The sequence below is a fragment of the Neoarius graeffei genome, chromosome 9 (assembly GCF_027579695.1).
Source record: "Neoarius graeffei isolate fNeoGra1 chromosome 9, fNeoGra1.pri, whole genome shotgun sequence".
Classification (NCBI taxonomy): Eukaryota; Metazoa; Chordata; class Actinopteri; order Siluriformes; family Ariidae; genus Neoarius; species Neoarius graeffei.
In genome coordinates, this window is record NC_083577.1 from 77,654,357 (window position 1) to 77,671,718 (window position 17,362).

Sequence of the window (17,362 nt, forward strand, 5' to 3'; positions counted from 1 at the left end):
AAAAGACTGGTGTACTAACAACCAGACATTGAATGTTCAGCCAAGGAAAACAACAGCAGCTGATGACAGAAACATTGTGAGAGCTGTGAAGAAAAAATACCCAAAACAACAGACAACAACCTCCACATGGCAGGGGTGAAGGTATTATAAAGACCAGACCACAAGATGCAAAACACTCATCAGCAGGAAGGCCTGTTTGGAATTGGTAAATAAATACAGAGATGAGCCACAAAAGTTCTGGAATCAAGATTAACCTCAACAAAATAACAGAAAGGCCAAAGAGTGGAGAAATAAAGGATCTGCTCAGAATCTAAAACTTTTGAGCCCATCTAAGGTAATATCATGACTTGGGCCTGCATGGCTGCTTCTGGAATGAGCTCACTAATCTTTATTAATCATGCAACTCATGATGGTAGCGGCATCATGAGATATCTACATAAAAATTCTGTCTACCAATTTACAGAGAAATGCATCCAATTGGGAGGAGCAAGACAATGACCCAAAGTACACTGCCAACACAACAAAGAACTTCATCGGGGGGAAAAGTGGAAGGTTTTAGACTAGCCATGTCAAATTACTAGACTTTAATCCAGCCAAGCATGCATTTCACCTCCTAAAGAGGAGACTGAAGGGACAAAACCCCCAAAACAAACAACAGCTGAAAGAAGCTGGAACACAAGCCGAAAAAGAATCACAAAAGAAGAACGCAACAGTTTGGTGATGTCAGCTGGTTGCCAGCTTGATGCAGTTATTGCAAGCAAGGGATGTTCGATCAACTATTAAATGTTATTTACTTAAAATTTCTTTAAGACAATCTGTTCTTATACTTTTGCTCACCAAAAAAAAATGGGTGGTCTGCCACCAAAGGTATCATGTCCTGAGTTTTTTTTTTAGCACTTCAAGATTTAAATATCAGGAAATAAAAGCTGAAATTCTGATCTATCTCATCTCATTATCTCTAGCCGCTTTATCCTGTTCTACAGGGTCGCAGGCAAGCTGGAGCCTATCCCAGCTGACTACGGGCGAAAGGCGGGGTACACCCTGGACAAGTCGCCAGGTCATCACAGGGCTGACACATAGACACAGGTGGTGTTTACATTAGACCGTATCCGTCTCGTTTTCGTCGCGGATCCACTGTCCGTGCACATTAAAACGCCGGGAAATGACTCCACAGGCGGAACAACTTGAATCCACCAGGGCCCACGTATTCAACCCAGTTCGTATCTGATCCGGTGCTGTGTAAACATCGAGGAACGAGGAAACGCAGTGCTGAGCTCTAGCTGACGTCGTCATTGGACAACGTCACTGTGACATCCACCTTCCTGATTCGCTGGCGTTGGGATCACACACACAGCGGCTCAGTCCCGAATCACTGCTCGTGCGCTTCACTCGCGCGCTCTGTGAGCTGCGCAGGGCCGGAGTGCGCACCCTCCAGAGGGCACTCGCTGTTCAGGGCGGAGTGATTTGGAGCGCAGGAGGAAGCGCTGAGCTGCACTGAGGTTTATTTACACATTTCAACTTATTTACCTCCTTCAGGCACTTAAACTCAGTGAGAACATGAACATCACAGCCAGGTGTGTCTATCTGCTGGAGAAGGTGTTCGCTTGCCATCTTTCCACTTCCAAGTGGTGAGTGACTTGCGCATGCCCAATATGCACTGGGATCATGTGACGTGCTGTCTAATTAGTCATGTGATTAGGGTATCCGTGTATTGGCGTTGCTGTGTGCACACAAATCGTGTATTGGCGTTGCTGTGTGCACGCGAATCGTTTTAAAAACGTTAATCTGATTATCCGCTGATACGGTCTAATGTAAACACCACCACAAACAACCATTCACACTCACATTCACACCTACGGTCAATTTAGAGTCACCAGTTAACCTAACCTGCATGTCTTTGGACTGTGGGGGAAACCGGAGCACCCGGAGGAAACCCATGTGGACACCGGATGAACATGCAAACTCTGCACAGAAAGGCCCTCGTCAGCCATGGGGCTCAAACCCGGACCTTCTTGCTGTGAGGTGACAGCGCTAACCACTACACCATCGTGCCACCCTTTCTGATCTATCATCTCAAATTAATCTTTTGATCTCAAGTCCAAATGTATTAAATGTATAGCAAATACAAATAATTGGCCTTGATTTTCCAATACTTTTGGAGGGGATGTCTCTGTTTACTGTCAGGTTAGCATAAACATGCATTAACTACTACTACTAACAGTAGTAGTAGCTAAAGATCCATGATGCAAGAATTGGTATTTTTTGCTCTCTTGCTCCCCCTACAGTTGCCGAGTGTAATTCACTCTTACGCCACTGTAAATACAAGTCGCAATTTCAGCTTACCTCATGGACAGCTGTGCATGTGCATTTGTATATAAGCTGAAGGATACAGAATGGCAGAAGCAAAAGAACCATGTAGACGGATAAGGAAGAGTAATATTACAGGATTTTACACAAATAAGACTGCATAGTTTTATTTATTGTGACATCAGAGATGAACGCTAACACAACAAAAACAAAAAGTTGCAGTTTTCTAAAAATAATGTTTTTGCATTTTCAGGCCAGATAGCTAAGCATCTGAATGTGGATGTAATTGACATGACATTGTACATCGGGCAGTGTAATCTATTACAAGCTAGCTGAGATAGGTTTGCAAATTTGCAAACTTTCAAGGGTTATTTGGCATGAGACTGACAAAGGCTCACCAAACATTTTGACATGAGATTCTCATCTCATCTCATTATCTCTAGCCACTTTATCCTGTTCTACAGGGTCGCAGGCAAGCTGGAGCCTATCCCAGCTGACTACGGGCGAAAGGCGGGGTACACCCTGGACAAGTCGCCAGGTCATCACAGGGCTGACACATAGACACAGACAACCATTCACACTCACATTCACACCTACGGTCAATTTAGAGTCACCAGTTAACCTAACCTGCATGTCTTTGGACTGTGGGGGAAACCGGAGCACCCGGAGGAAACCCACGCGGACACGGGGAGAACATGCAAACTCCGCACAGAAAGGCCCTCGCCGGCCACGGGGCTCGAACCCGGATCTTCTTGCTGTGAGGCGACAGCGCTAACCACTACACCACCGTGCCGCCCTGACATGAGATTAATTTATTTATTTCCATGCTAACCTAAGGTGGTTCTGAGGTTGGATGACTTTTGTCATCTGGAAAAACTACAAATCTCAGGGATACAGGGATAACACAGATAAGGTTACAGCCTACATCATAATCTTTCCTCAGTAACATTGGCATGGATGTACACTCTGCTGTCTGATTGTCACTGTTTTCCTGTTAGCTGTGAGACAGATCACTACTTATGTCATGAAGTAAACACGCATGCTCAGACTTTTTTTTTCTTTGCCGTGCTGCAAGTCAAAGTTTGCACAAAGTATTGCACACGACTTCGAAAAGTAGCATCCTAAGCTAACATAACCAGAACCATATTAACACTGACATATCTAAGGCATACATGTCAACCTATACGGAATGTCCGTATTTTATACGGATTTGATTCAATAAACGTAGTATACGGGCGTATAAATAAAGTTATACGGATTCTTTAAAAAAACTTCAATATTTATTTAGAGCTATAATTAATTCCCACGATGATAAAAGGCCGCATAACATTTACAAACGTACTGTACACCACAGACAGCCAGTAAAGAGTCTTATGAAATCGCACGTTATCTTGTGGGAGCGAGACTTCGTTCCACTTTTGATCATGCGCACACCGCATTGCGAGAATCCCGCCAACCGGGAAGTCATAGACATATAAACATAGACGCCGCCTTCTGCGTAGAATCATACGGCATCCTCACTGCCATATTGGATGTGGCAAAGTGGAGATTCTTCAACCGTCTCTGGTATAGCGTCTAGACAGTAGCCGAGAATAAAGATGCCTCATTCATGTGCTGCGTTTAACTGTACCAACAGGTTTACCGTCCAAACGAGATCACATGGGATTACCTTTCACAAGTGAGACTGGAAAAATACTTTTCATTGTATTTGGTCATTATAATGTAATTTTACGAACAGATTTTCCTGACTGGGCGGCACGGTGGTGTAGTGGTTAGCGCTGTCGCCTCACAGCAAGAAGGTCCTGGGTTCGAGCCCCGGGGTCGGCGAGGGCCTTTCTGTGCGGAGTTTGCATGTTCTCCCCGTGTCCGCGTGGGTTTCCTCCGGGTGCTCCGGTTTCCCCCACAGTCCAAAGACATGCAGGTTAGGTTAACTGGTGACTCTAAATTGACCGTAGGTGTGAATGTGAGTGTGAATGGTTGTCTGTGTCTATGTGTCAGCCCTGTGATGACCTGGCGACTTGTCCAGGGTGTACCCCGCCTTTCGCCCATAGTCAGCTGGGATAGGCTCCAGCTTGCCTGCGACCCTGTAGAAGGATAAAGGGGCTAGAGATAATGAGATGAGATGAGATTTTCCTGACTTTGTGGCTAATATGAAGTCTCGCGCATAATAGCCGCTCGGTGAAACCTGTCTCCAAACAACGAAGTATTTCCTTCGTAACTACGCTGATAACACTTTGTGTTTTTGTCAAACATTGGAGCTTTGTATTCATTCTGAAGGTTTATTGTTATTAATATTGAATAAAAAGTACGTAACTGGGATATATCATTGTTAATTATCATTCAAATTTTAGGTAAATTATTTTAATTTGCATCTTATACGGATTTTATAAGGGAAATACGGATTTTGGAGGTTGGTTATACAGGTTTGATTGACCAAAGGTTGACATGTATGCTAAGGCTAGGGGATGCTAACAGATAAAGAATAGCTAGTCAACTAAATTAACCTTACAAAACTTGGACACCCCTGACACAAAGTGAAGCAAATGTGTGTGGCAAGCTCAAAGTTAAACAGCAACCAAAACAAGAGCTCTTATTACCAGTGCCAATGTCTTAGTGTTATCTAGTACGTGTTACACAGTTCCCTCAGTGCTGTAAAGCATTACGCAGTTCTCACAAGAAGTCTCAGGGACGCCTCACCAGAGTTACATACGTAGTGCTGTACCTGGCAAACTGGGCATGGACTCAGAATGGAAGACAAGCCATTCTCCCTATTACAAGTCACTGTGCCAACAGAATGATTTTGAAGCTGACATTTTAAGGTAAAATACTAGCTAATGTTGCTTTAAGAAGTAAAGGATTTTTTTTTTCCTACAAGGGCGATTTTCCAGTAAGTGCTAAGGATATAATTGCAGTAGAAACCAAATATGTTCCTAAGTGCTTTTCTGAAGTGAAGTGGGTCCATTCGGGTAAAACAGAGGGAAGATATTATTACTATAAATCAATGTCAGGAAAAAAGAAGTAAAATGGCATTTATTCTTTCTGTCATAAAGGAACTAACAAACTGCACATCAAGCAACTGTACACAAGGGGGCAGTGCTACTTCACTTCAATTATTACAACTGGAGATTTTAGAGCACACCTGGGAATATCATGAAAAAAAAATCATTGAATATATATATATATATATATATATATATATATATATATATATATATATATATATATATATATACACAAACAGACACACACACAGTACTCTGCAAAAGTCTTAGGCACATGTAAAGAAATGCTGTAGACCAAAAATGGCTGAAAAAATAATGAAATGTTTCAGTATTTAAACGAAATACTATAAATAGCAGTAAGTCATAATAATTAAACAAAGTTAATATTTGGTGTGAAACAAACCTTTGCTTTTTTAAAAAAAATAGTAGTTTCAGGTATAATGAGGGGGCGGCATGGTGGTGTGGTGGTTAGCGCTGTCGCCTCACAGCAAGAAGGTCCGGGTTCGAGCCCCGTGGCCGGCGAGGGCCTTTCTGTGCAGAGTTTGCATGTTCTCCCCGTGTCCGCGTGGGTTTCCTCCGGGTGCTCCGGTTTCCCCCACAGTCCAAAGACATGCAGGTTAGGTTAACTGGTGACTCTAAATTGACCGTGAATGTGAGTGTGAATGGTTGTCTGTGTCTATGTGTCAGCCCTGTGATGACCTGGCGACTTGTCCAGGGTGTACCCCGCCTTTTGCCCGTAGTCAGCTGGGATAGGCTCCAGCTTGCCTGCGACCCTGTAGAACAGGATAAAGCGGCTAGAGATGATGAGATGAGATGAGGTATAATGAGTGCAGTTTTATAAGGAAGTGAGCTATGGGTTTTACTGACCGTCTTGCGGAACCAGCCACAGTTCTTCTAGACACTGTCACAGTTGCGTCTTAATTTTGCACCAAAACCCGGTAACCTTCATTATGTTTTCTTTTTTAATCTGAAAAATGGTCTTTTTATGTAATATGCTGCTCAGATACAAAGATTTTTTTCCTGTAACATTTAATTTTGTGCTGGAAAATGAACGTTTGAAACTCTAAAATGTTTTTGTACTGACTCAATAATGTAGAAGTCATAAAACAGAAATCTACAACAAAGTTTGTATGAAAAAAATAGGGTGCCTAAGACTTTTGCATGGTCGTCATCGGTGGCTGTCCATCGCTCGCGATGATGACTGCTTCATAAGGATGCACAGAAACATGGATGGGCCACAAGGCCCGCACCAGAGCGACAGAGTCGCCCTCAGCGGCTGCACAAACGGCCCGGCCGAGCCGCCACGGCATGTCTGGCCTTGTAAGTGCCTGCATACTATTCTCCTCTCCTTTACGAACCGCCTTGCACAGTAAGGTAAGACAAACGATGTCATGTCCCCATCATGTTGTTTCTTTCTGGGCCTCCAGACCTGATTCCAAGCGGTACACAAAATGCCACATACCTGGCAGGTATGGAAGTTGCCCCGCAGTGACAACTGACTTGCCGAGTGATGCCATCCATTGGCCATTTGAGTGGCTCTTCCGCATGCTATCTAGTGGTGTGCCATCGACCCTGTTGGGTTCATCTGCCACAATGCACCAAAAAGCACCCTGCTGCCAGCGCCTTATTGATAATGTACTATTTAACCCGTAGCTGGAACCCAGGCAGGTGCTACCACTCTGGGTCAGAGTGGACCTGGGAGCAATGGTCATTAAGGGGTAACTCCATTTTCCCCAATACTCAAGTCACCACCGGTTGCAGTTTAAAGTCATACTCAGGACTAATCTATACACTACTTTTGCACAATAGATAGATAGATAGATAGATAGATAGATAGATAGATAGATAGATAGATAGATAGATAGATAGATAGTAATACAAGCAATGGAAAGCGTACTGAAATAGAGAAAGGCGTAGGGAAATTGATTAAGTTAATGATATTAAAGTCAGAGCAGAACGTAGCCATCAGCAGCAGAAGTCAATGATTGACAACATCAATCTCCTCTTCTCATTTCACTAATGCAATTCAAGGAGAACAGCTGCAACTCTGGGACACTCAAACAAGCTATGGGAAAGGGAGTTTAGGTTATGTATGTTTGTGTGTGGGCGGCACGGTGGTGTAGTGGTTAGCGCTGTCGCCTCACAGCAAGAAGGTCCTGGGTTCGAGCCCCGGGGCCGGCGAGGGCCTTTCTGTGTGGAGTTTGCATGTTCTCCCCGTGTCCGCGTGGGTTTCCTCCGGGTGCTCCGGTTTCTCCCACAGTCCAAAGACATGCAGGTTAGGTTAACTGGTGACTCTAAATTGACCGTAGGTGTGAATGGTTGTCTGTGTCTATGTGTCAGCCCTGTGATGACCTGGCGACTTGTCCAGGGTGTACCCCGCCTTTCGCCCGTAGTCAGCTGGGATAGGCTCCAGCTTGCCTGCGACCCTGTAGAAGGATAAAGCGGCTAGAGGAGATGAGATGAGATGTTTGTGTGTGTACAAGGGAGTGTGTATAAGTCAAGCCTGGAATTGCATGATATTGACATATTGGAATGGTGTGTGCATTTACATTCAATTCTTCTTCTTCCAGGAGGCACCTCATATCTTGTTTCATTCTGCCAAAGGTGACCTGCAGGGTTGTTTGTCTTTCTTACTCAATAAGGAAAATGTGCCGCTCAGGCTTTGTTGTTATCCTTATTCAGTAAGAAAAGCAAAACACCCTCCAGATTGGTCAAAATAAAGCTGCTGAACAGGTTATTTTTACACAGATGTGTCATCTCAAAAGGAGTGTGCTGCTTATAAGCTGCCCGAGCACAGCACACACTGTTCTTGGTAAGTTAGTAGATAACTCTCACATGTCCAAACACAAGCTAACCCCTCTGCTAGACACACAGTGGACCCTTTTCCATAGCCGAATATACACTGGATCCTGTCCTATACCCATACATGCACTGGGACATACAAACCTATCATATCCAAACCCACATCAAACTCTCACACACAATCAAACACACACCAAATCCTGTTCTGCACCCAAATACAGATGGGACTTTCTGTCACATTGAAAACATACATTGGAAACTCAGTTACATGTATGATCCTCTCCAAATTTGAAATATATCCCACTGATGAACACACACTAGGTCCTCTTCCACATCCATTATGTTACATTATATTACCTTACATGACATTTAGCAGACGCTCTTATCCAGAGTGACGTACAACGAGTGCAAAAGTCAGGTACATGAAGTGCTGAACTTCTAGACAAGAAAGTTCTAGTGCCAACTGAACAAGTGACAGCAATATCTAGTGTAATATTCTGTTGGAGTACCAATATTCAAACAGTGACGGAAACAAAACAACTATATAAAGTATAACTAAATAGAGAACTCAAACGGCTAACCCCAGGCTAGACTGTACACAGCCTAGGTTGGTCAAGACTGGAACGCAGTTACACAGTAGGCAGGGAAGCAGGGTAAAGGTGCAGCCTGAAGAGGTGAGTTTTCAGTCTGTGCTTGAAAGTGGTCATGGAGTCAGCAGTTCTGACATCAGTGGGAAGGTCATTCCACCAACAAGGAGCCAGGACAGATAGCAGTCTTGAGTGGGCTGGACAGGAGAGGAGAGGAGGAGGGGCCCAGCAACCAGTGGTAGCAGAACGTAGGGATCTGGCTGGTGTGTAGGGGTGGATCAGACTCTGGAGGTATGCTGGCCTTAACCCCTTGAAAGCCTGGTAAGCAAGCACCAATGTCCTACATTTGATGCAAGCTGTGATAGGTAGCCAGTGCAGGTTGGCAAGCAGAGGGGTGACATGGGAAGAACGAGGGAGGTTATAGACCAGGAGAGCTGCAGTGTTCTGGATGAGCTGCAGGGGTCTGATGGCAGAAGCTGGAAGGCCAGCAAGGAAAGAGTTGCAGTAGTCCAAGTGGGAGAGGATCAGTGCTTGGATCAGGAGCTGAGTAGAGTAGGTGATAAGAAAAGAGCAGATCCTTTGATGTTGTAGAGGAATCTACACGTCCGGGTCACTGCAGTGATGTTCGCTGAGGAGGAGAATTTGTCATCGAACACGACCCATAGGTTCTTTGGAATGGGTGAAGGAGACCTAGAGATGTACCCCAGGGAGATGACAATATCCAGGGGTGGAGAGGATGGAGCAAGAATGTCTCTGCTTGCCTGCATTACATCCAGAGCTGGATGGACAACCACCACCTGAAGCTCCACCCAGGCAAGGTGATGGATGTCCATCCAGCTCTGGATGTCACGTAGGCAAGCACAAAGATGCAAGTGGAGATCTGTGTGTCAGAAGGAGGAAAAGAGAGAAACAGCTGGGTGTCATCAGCATAGCAGTGGTAGGATAGACCATGAGCAGAGGTAATCAGGCCAAGAGACTGGGTGTAGAGGGAGAAGAGAAGCAGACCAAGGACTGAACCTTGAGGGACACCAGTGGTAAGTGGGCATGGTGCTGATACAGTACCATGCAACCTGGAAGGCACAACCAGAGAGGTAGGACTTGAGCCAGTCTAGGGCTGTCCTGCAGATCCCTAGAACTGATAAGGATGACAGGAGGATGGAGTGATCAACAGTGTCAAATGCAGCAGAAAGATCAAGGAGAATCAGGATCAAGGAGAGAGAGAGAGAGGCAGCATGTGCTGCATGAAGTGCTTCACTAACAGAGAGAAGCGCAATCTCAGTTGAGTGTCCAGCTTGGAAGCTGGACTGGTGAGGATCCAGGAGGTTGTTCCATGAGAGAAAAGAGGAGAGTTGGTTAGCAACAGCACATTCAAGTATCTTTGGCAGGAAGGAAAGAAGAAAAATGGGGTGGTAATTCTGGATGGCAGAGGTGACTAAGATGTTTTTTTGTTTTGTTTTTTTGGAGAGGAGTGATATGGGCCCATTTGAAGCTGGAGGGAAAGTATCCAGAGGACAAGGAGGAGTTGACAAGGGAAGTGATAAATGGGAGGATGTCTGAAGTGATGGTCTGGAGGAGAAATGAGGGGATAGGGTCAAGGGCACAGGTGGTCAAACGGTGAGAGAGCAGGAGCTGGGAGACATCTGAAGTGGAAAGAGGGGAAAAAGCAGAGAGCAAGGGGGAAGAGACAGGGAGGATGGGGAAGGAGTGGGATGGGGAGGCAGGCGTGGTGAAGGAATTGTGGATGGATATGATCTTTTCCTCAAAAAAGACCACGAAACCCTATGCAGTGATGGAGGGCTGAGGTGCAGCTGGTGGAAAGCTGAGGAAAGAAGAGAAAACAGAAAGCAGTTGACAAGGGTTGGAGATGGAGGTATGAATTTTGGAGTGATAAAACTTGAGCTTGGCCGATACAAGCGAAGCTGTGAACTCAGCAAGGAGGGACTGGTAGCAGGACAGGCTGGGGCCCTGGATTTTCTCCACTTCCTCTCTACTGCATGGAGACTGAACCTCCAAGCATCCAAACCTCCAGCATACTCTCTTCCACAGCTGAATTCACACCAGATCCTGTATTACAGCCAAATACACATTGGACCCTCACCGATAGCCATCTACACACCCAAACCCTCTAAAACACCACACTGAGCGCTCTACCAATGCTAAACACGCACTACTCTCACAGTGAACTCACACCAAAACTATTTCCACAACTGAAGGCACACCAGACCCTCTCCAGTGCTAAACACACATGTTTATAATCTCCTCTCCCACTGATAAACACACAACAGACCCTCTTGCACAGTTAAAAGAAGATAGACCCTCACTTAAAAGCTGACCTCACATCAGACCCTCTTACATAATTAAGTACACTCTGGATCCTCTCCTACAGCCAAACAAGCACTGAAATTTCACACATTAAACCCACATATCAGCTTTTCCTACAATCAAATGCACATACTGGATCTTCTCCATTATGCCAAAGATAAACAGACTCTGGACTTTCTCCTAAAAATGACTCAGTCATACACTCGCACATGGGATCATGGTCCAGATGTGGGCCCAGCAATCCTAGCTTTCTAAACATGAACCATGTCCGAGATCCTTTGGCATGGCTTGTTGCAGCCAGTCACATGCATTTATGTCAATTATTTCCCTGACGGCAGCTCTTCAAGAAAAGTGTTCACAGACTTTTGTCGATTTGTCATTTTGTTTAGATGCTTTTATTCTTCGTTTCAAATTCAAAACAGACATCTCATCTGTTCAGAGTACGTGATGCTAGTCAAAAGTAGTAATGTGACATGCTAGTATGAATATTATTTATTGCCAGAAGCTAATTACTAAGAGTTATGCACTAAAGGTTAACTATTGTAAGCAAGTAATGTTATGTAGTTGGACCTTCAGAAATGTTAGGTGAATATCACTGATCTAGCACATCCATGCCGACTCCAGAGCAGAATACACACTAGAAATGCTTACATATCCAAACACTCACTGGCCTCATTGCAGGCCACATTGTGTCATCTAGTTATTGTGATGGAACATAGCAACATATCCTGGCAACGACACAGAGGGCACACAGGTGACGGAAAGAACAGCGAAGCACATGACTCTGGAATGTTTGTAAACAGTGCTTGGAGTGGATAGGAGCAAAGGCGTCAACAGAATTCAGATTGTGTCAGAGTCAGGGCTAAGTGGCCATTAGTAAAAGCCATGACCTTTTCATGAAACACGCTTTACAATTTCATTATTTCTTTAGATGTGTTAGTCACTGTGCTGAAGAATTTCTCCTGTATACTCATGAGCAGTGTCTTGCCCTCTGTCCAGCTCTACTGAATCCTGCCCCCTCACAATGACCAGAACGAGCTACCATTGTTCACTTTGTACTCGCTATAAAGAGGGCCTGTCTCATAAATCGGGTTTATCCATACAGCAGTCGGCTCAGACACAGAAACACGGCGGTTTGCTGTGTGTGGGTGGGGGATAATGGAGGTGTTAACCAATGCTCCAAACCCGTACCATATAAGTCTGAGCTTCTGGCATGTCATGCTAGTTTTTAACTTGATTCCTGCTTGAGAATTCTGCTGGTTGCTCAATGATGGAGATGGCAGAGAGCAGCATAAGACCAGTGATGACAGCTGACTGAAACTGGCTTCAGCTACCATCTTTGATGCTGCTCCAACTTCAGACTATGCTTTCATTCTCAGTTCAGTTTACTTCACGCTGCACTAATGGCATGACAAACAGTGTTATATTCATATTTCCAAAGCATACAAATATACATCCCTCTCTCTCTTACAGAGAAAGGTTGGATTCTTGGCTTAAGACTGGGATGTGTTGATTCCAGCCCCCGAATCATTTGTCAAGCTCAAATTTATTAAAACAATATGCTTTTCATACCCAGCACTCTCACGTTCAAAATCAAAGTGCATTATATCAACCCAAGTACCATCTGAATCCTCTATCAAAACTTCGTCTCAATAGGAAAATTAGCTCACTTACATTAATTACCTTGTTAAAAGAGGTTAGCATACTGCATACTGTAGCCCATGAGTAGCTAGCCGATCAGTTTGTATACTTAGCAAACAATAATGATACCTCTCTAGCGAGCAGTTGCAGTCTGGCTGATGAATAAGTTTGTCATTCAGTATAGTCTTTTAGCATCTCACTTTTAATATATATTTACCAGGCTTGTAGTACTCGAGTCCGACTCGTGCCCTAATTTTAAGGACTCGTGACTCAACTTGGACTTGGACTCGTGCATTAACTGGATTAGGACTCGTAAATTGAAGATGAGGACGTGGATTTTTTCTTTATTTTTTGTAACATGCCATAATAATTTGGCATAAGATATTTATATCTACATTAATTTTTGCACTAATTTCATGCAAGAGTGTCACACCTGTGCGCCTTGGCGCATGCATCAGATAGACTCTTGGGCGCACTCTGGACAGTGCGCGCGCCAAGCAGACTCTCTCACGCACACACTGTAAAACCCGATAAGGTCACTGAGCTCAAAAATTTTATTGAAACCGATTACGTAAAAATTTTTGAGGTAAGTAACTTAAATTTTTTAAGGTAAGATTTCTTAAAAATTACAATTAAGTGTAACTATAGTGTAATTTTTAAGAAATCTTACCTTAAAAAATTTAAGTTACTTACCTCAAAAATTTTTACGTAATCGGTTTCAATAAAATTTTTTTGAGCTCAGTGACCTTATCAGGTTTTACAGTGCACTGTAAACGACTGACACCTGCACAGGATTAAGGCGCAATCAGTGCACCTATATAAAAACTGTGAAAACACACTTACTTTGCGAAGTATTGAGTTGCGTTGCTGACATGTTGCCGAGCCTCATTTCCTTGTTTGGTTTCCTGATCCTTGATTTCCTGTTTATCGTCTTTGATTCTGCCGAGTCTACGATAGCCTGTTTGTGCCTCGCTCGACCTATTGCCTGTTTCACTGTTTTACGATTTTGCCTGCCATTCTGGATTGTTTACCTGCCTTCACTCATATTCATAAACACACCTTCTGCACTTACATCCATCTCCCAACCATCTCTGACAGAATACTTCACACTCCCTGACAAAGAGAAGTACATTCACCTGTTCATACGTCATCTCATCTCTCATTATCTCTAGCCACTTTATTCTGTCCTACCGGGTCGCAGGCAAGCTGGAGCCTATCCCAGCTGATTACGGGCGAAAGGCGGGGTACACCCTGGACAAGTCACCAGGTCATCACAGGGCTGACACATAGACACAGACAACCATTCACACTCACATTCACACCTACGGTCAATTTAGAGTCACCAGTTAACCTAACCTGCATGTCTTTGGACTGTGGGGGAAACCGGAGAGTTCATACATCATGTTCAGGATGTTCAGGAACAAACTAATGTTAATGGTACTAAAACAACCACCTTCAAATTGTGCAATTGGAGTCTTGTTCTCGGACTCGACTCGGCTCAATAGTGGACTTGACACGAATTTTTTTTTTATGACTTGGACTTGACTCGGACTTGAACACTGGGGACTCGAGACTGGACTCGGACTCAAGGTTTAGTGACTCAACTACAACACTGATATTTACCCTGTCTGCAATAGTGAAGGTTTAAAGATGACATAATATATCCCTTTTCCAGAAGATGACAAAGTTCCCTGAGGTCTTAATGAAATATCTATGACATGCTTTGGTCAAAATACCACAAGGATAAAGCACTACAGCCCTCTTCTCACCCTGTCTAAACAGCTCTGTTCAAAACAGCTGACTTGAGTGCCTGTTCCTTTAAATGATAATAATGCCGCTTTTCCACTACAAACGCGGCTGAGTCGGGCTGAGCCGTGCCGTGCTGAGTTGGGCTGAGTCGAGCTGAGCGGGGCTGTTGGAGTTGCATTTCGACTACAACCGCGCTGAACCGTGCTGGCTGGAAGTGGGTGGACACATTGGGTGGAGTTAGCGAAAGTGGGTGGACGTCACGTGATGTCGTTAAGCAGCGCAAACAGTGACATCAGTGATCTTTTAAGCGGTAGTCTCACGACCCGGATAGTAAACAATAAACATGGAGGACATGGAGTCGTTAGTGTTGCTGGTCTTGGTTCTGTGGCTTGTTGTCACCGACAACGCCAACAGATACTGGCAAGAGCGCATAGATGAGGCGAGGCGCATAAGGCTTCAGAAATTCTCGCAATTCGTAATTCTTCTTCTTCCGGGTTTACGGTGTTTACAGATCCCAGCGTGCTCGCGGGGCGTGTGTGGGCATGTGAGGACACTCCTCCTCACCAATCAGTGCACAGGGGAGTGTCTGCTCACACCCCCAGCCTCACTCGGCTCGGTTTGGCTCGCTTCAGCCCCACTCCAAAACCCTGCGAGTTTTGGGTGCTAAGCAGGGCTGAAGCGAGCTAAGTCGTGCTGTTCTTTGGTAGTCGAAACGTGAGCCATGTCGGGTTGAAGTGAGCTGAAGCGAGCTGAAGTGAGCTGAAAAAGGGTAGTGGAAAAGGGTCATAAGTCACTGCTCACCCCAGGCCCTTTTCAGCTGGCTAGTTAGGTAGCCCTTTCCTCATGAATATTCACGCATAAAAGGCATGAGTGGAAAAACTGTATAATTCTACTGAATTGCTTGTGACATAGAAAGCAGAGCCACATCTGATCAGCTTGTTGAAACACATGTTTACTGAAATAAGCAGCCCAAAAGAAACTGACTGAGTTGTCATATTTCAGAGTTTGTAGGTTGCTAGGCACTCCAGTTCCCCAAATCTATGTGCACCAGCACTGAAAAAGTGAGTTATAATTTGGAAGTCATAATATGACCCCTTTAAAGCAAGCTTAGAGTAAAATAACATAAAACCCTCTGAATGTGAAGAACAGATAGATGACAGTTTATCAGAGAAAATGATGGAATGGCCTTATAGTAGCATTCTTCATTTTGAGGTACTGTATGATTAACTTAGCAAAGTGTTTATGTACAGTAAAGAACCTCGTTGTGATTCATATAATTTGTGTAACATAAGTCAAAATTCCAAATTAGAATATAATTTCATAATTGTAACAGATATTAGCATTGCCACCAACGACCAAAGATTCAATAGTCTAACAGCTTTACTAATATTACAAGTACAAATGTATAAAAGAAATAATATTATTTTTGGTTCTGGCACCAGGTTAATTCAGTTTGGAGATCATGATGTAATGATTTGTTAGATGGGTTTAAAGAGAGACAGTGTTCTAATTTGCAAGTCTTATTGTATTAGAAATTGTATTGTACAGGGACAGAGACAGAAATAGCAGGAGACTGGACCCAAGGTCTCAAGTTGCAAGGACACAAGTCAGCTGTCCTCATATGCAAGAACAGAAGTGAGAGAGAGAGAGAGAGAGAGAGAGAGACTAGAGTAATTTTATACGAGTGTGTATTTTAATTATGTTATTACAGTGTTTATTTAGATACAGGAAGAGGTACATATCATGCCAGAGAATGCAAGAGATGATGCGCAAAACAGATTAATGGGGAAAAAAAATCAATACGTTGAGAAATAAGTATTCTTGATGTAAATATGTAAACTAGCATGATGCGCTCCATTGAAATGATGCTGCTTTATTGATAATTTATTCAAATTCAGTACTTTATTCTTGTGAGAGTAATGGTGGGTCCAGAGCTCATCCTGGAAATGATGGGCATAAGGTGGGAATAAAACCTAGATGGGATGACCTTCCATCACAGGGCATTTAGAGTCACCAATCCACCAAAGATTTTGGGACATGGGTGGAAACTTGAGAACTCTAAGGAAACCCACTCGAGCACAGGAAGAACATGCAAAGTTCCACACAACTCCAGACAGTAACCTGAGCTCAGGATTGAACCAGTGACCGTCAAGCTGTGAAGTGTTAATGCTACCTGCTGCACCAGCCTTGATAGCGATGATGGTGAAGAAGAAGCTCCCTCCCTATCAGCACAACCTTGAAATGTTTTTTTTTCTTCTGCAGTTAACAGTCCACTAATTTTACTGAAGTGATATTTAATCTGAGATAATGCAGCATCATTCATTGTAAATGACACTAAGCATTGCTGAGGTTTTCAAAAACAGGATTTCCATGATGCCCATTACTCATACTGGATTCACCTACAAGCCAGGAATCATAAAGCGATCGAGCATCACTAAACACAATAAATATACAGACCTAAAGGCAACCGTCAATAATATTGGAATGGATCCAGTGATTTTCAGCAACAAAACAATTCTAAAAGTGATCCAAGTTGATGAGCTCTCAGGATTTAGTCTGCAGCTATTTGCTTAAATCACCAGCTGTCGTTTTATTTGCAGATGAAGCATGGTGTCTAGTAATTAAGCACTTTACCATGCTCTGTTATGTGATTTATCTTCACAAAGCCCAAGAACAAATCTAAATAACGTGCATAATATGTGTACAACCCCAATTCCAAAAAAGTTGGGACGCTGTGTAAACTGTAGATAAAGTCAGAATGTGATAATTTGCAAAACATGGAAACCCTATTTTTCATTGAACATACTGTAGTACAAAGACAACATTTCACATGTTGAAACTGAGAAATTTCATTGGTTTTTGAAATATATATGCTCATTTTGAATTTGATGTCAGCAACACATTTCAAAAAAGTTGGGACAGGGGCATATTTACCACTGTGTTGCATCACAT

The 17,362-nt window shown here is 43.6% G+C and overlaps 1 protein-coding gene across 13 annotated transcripts in view; it reads right to left on the minus strand.

The window, feature by feature from the left end:
- The window catches only part of tns1b (tensin 1b), a 476,125-nt gene that overhangs the window by 223,032 nt on the left and 235,731 nt on the right, over window positions 1–17,362 (minus strand). The gene's annotated exons all lie outside the window — the stretch shown is intronic.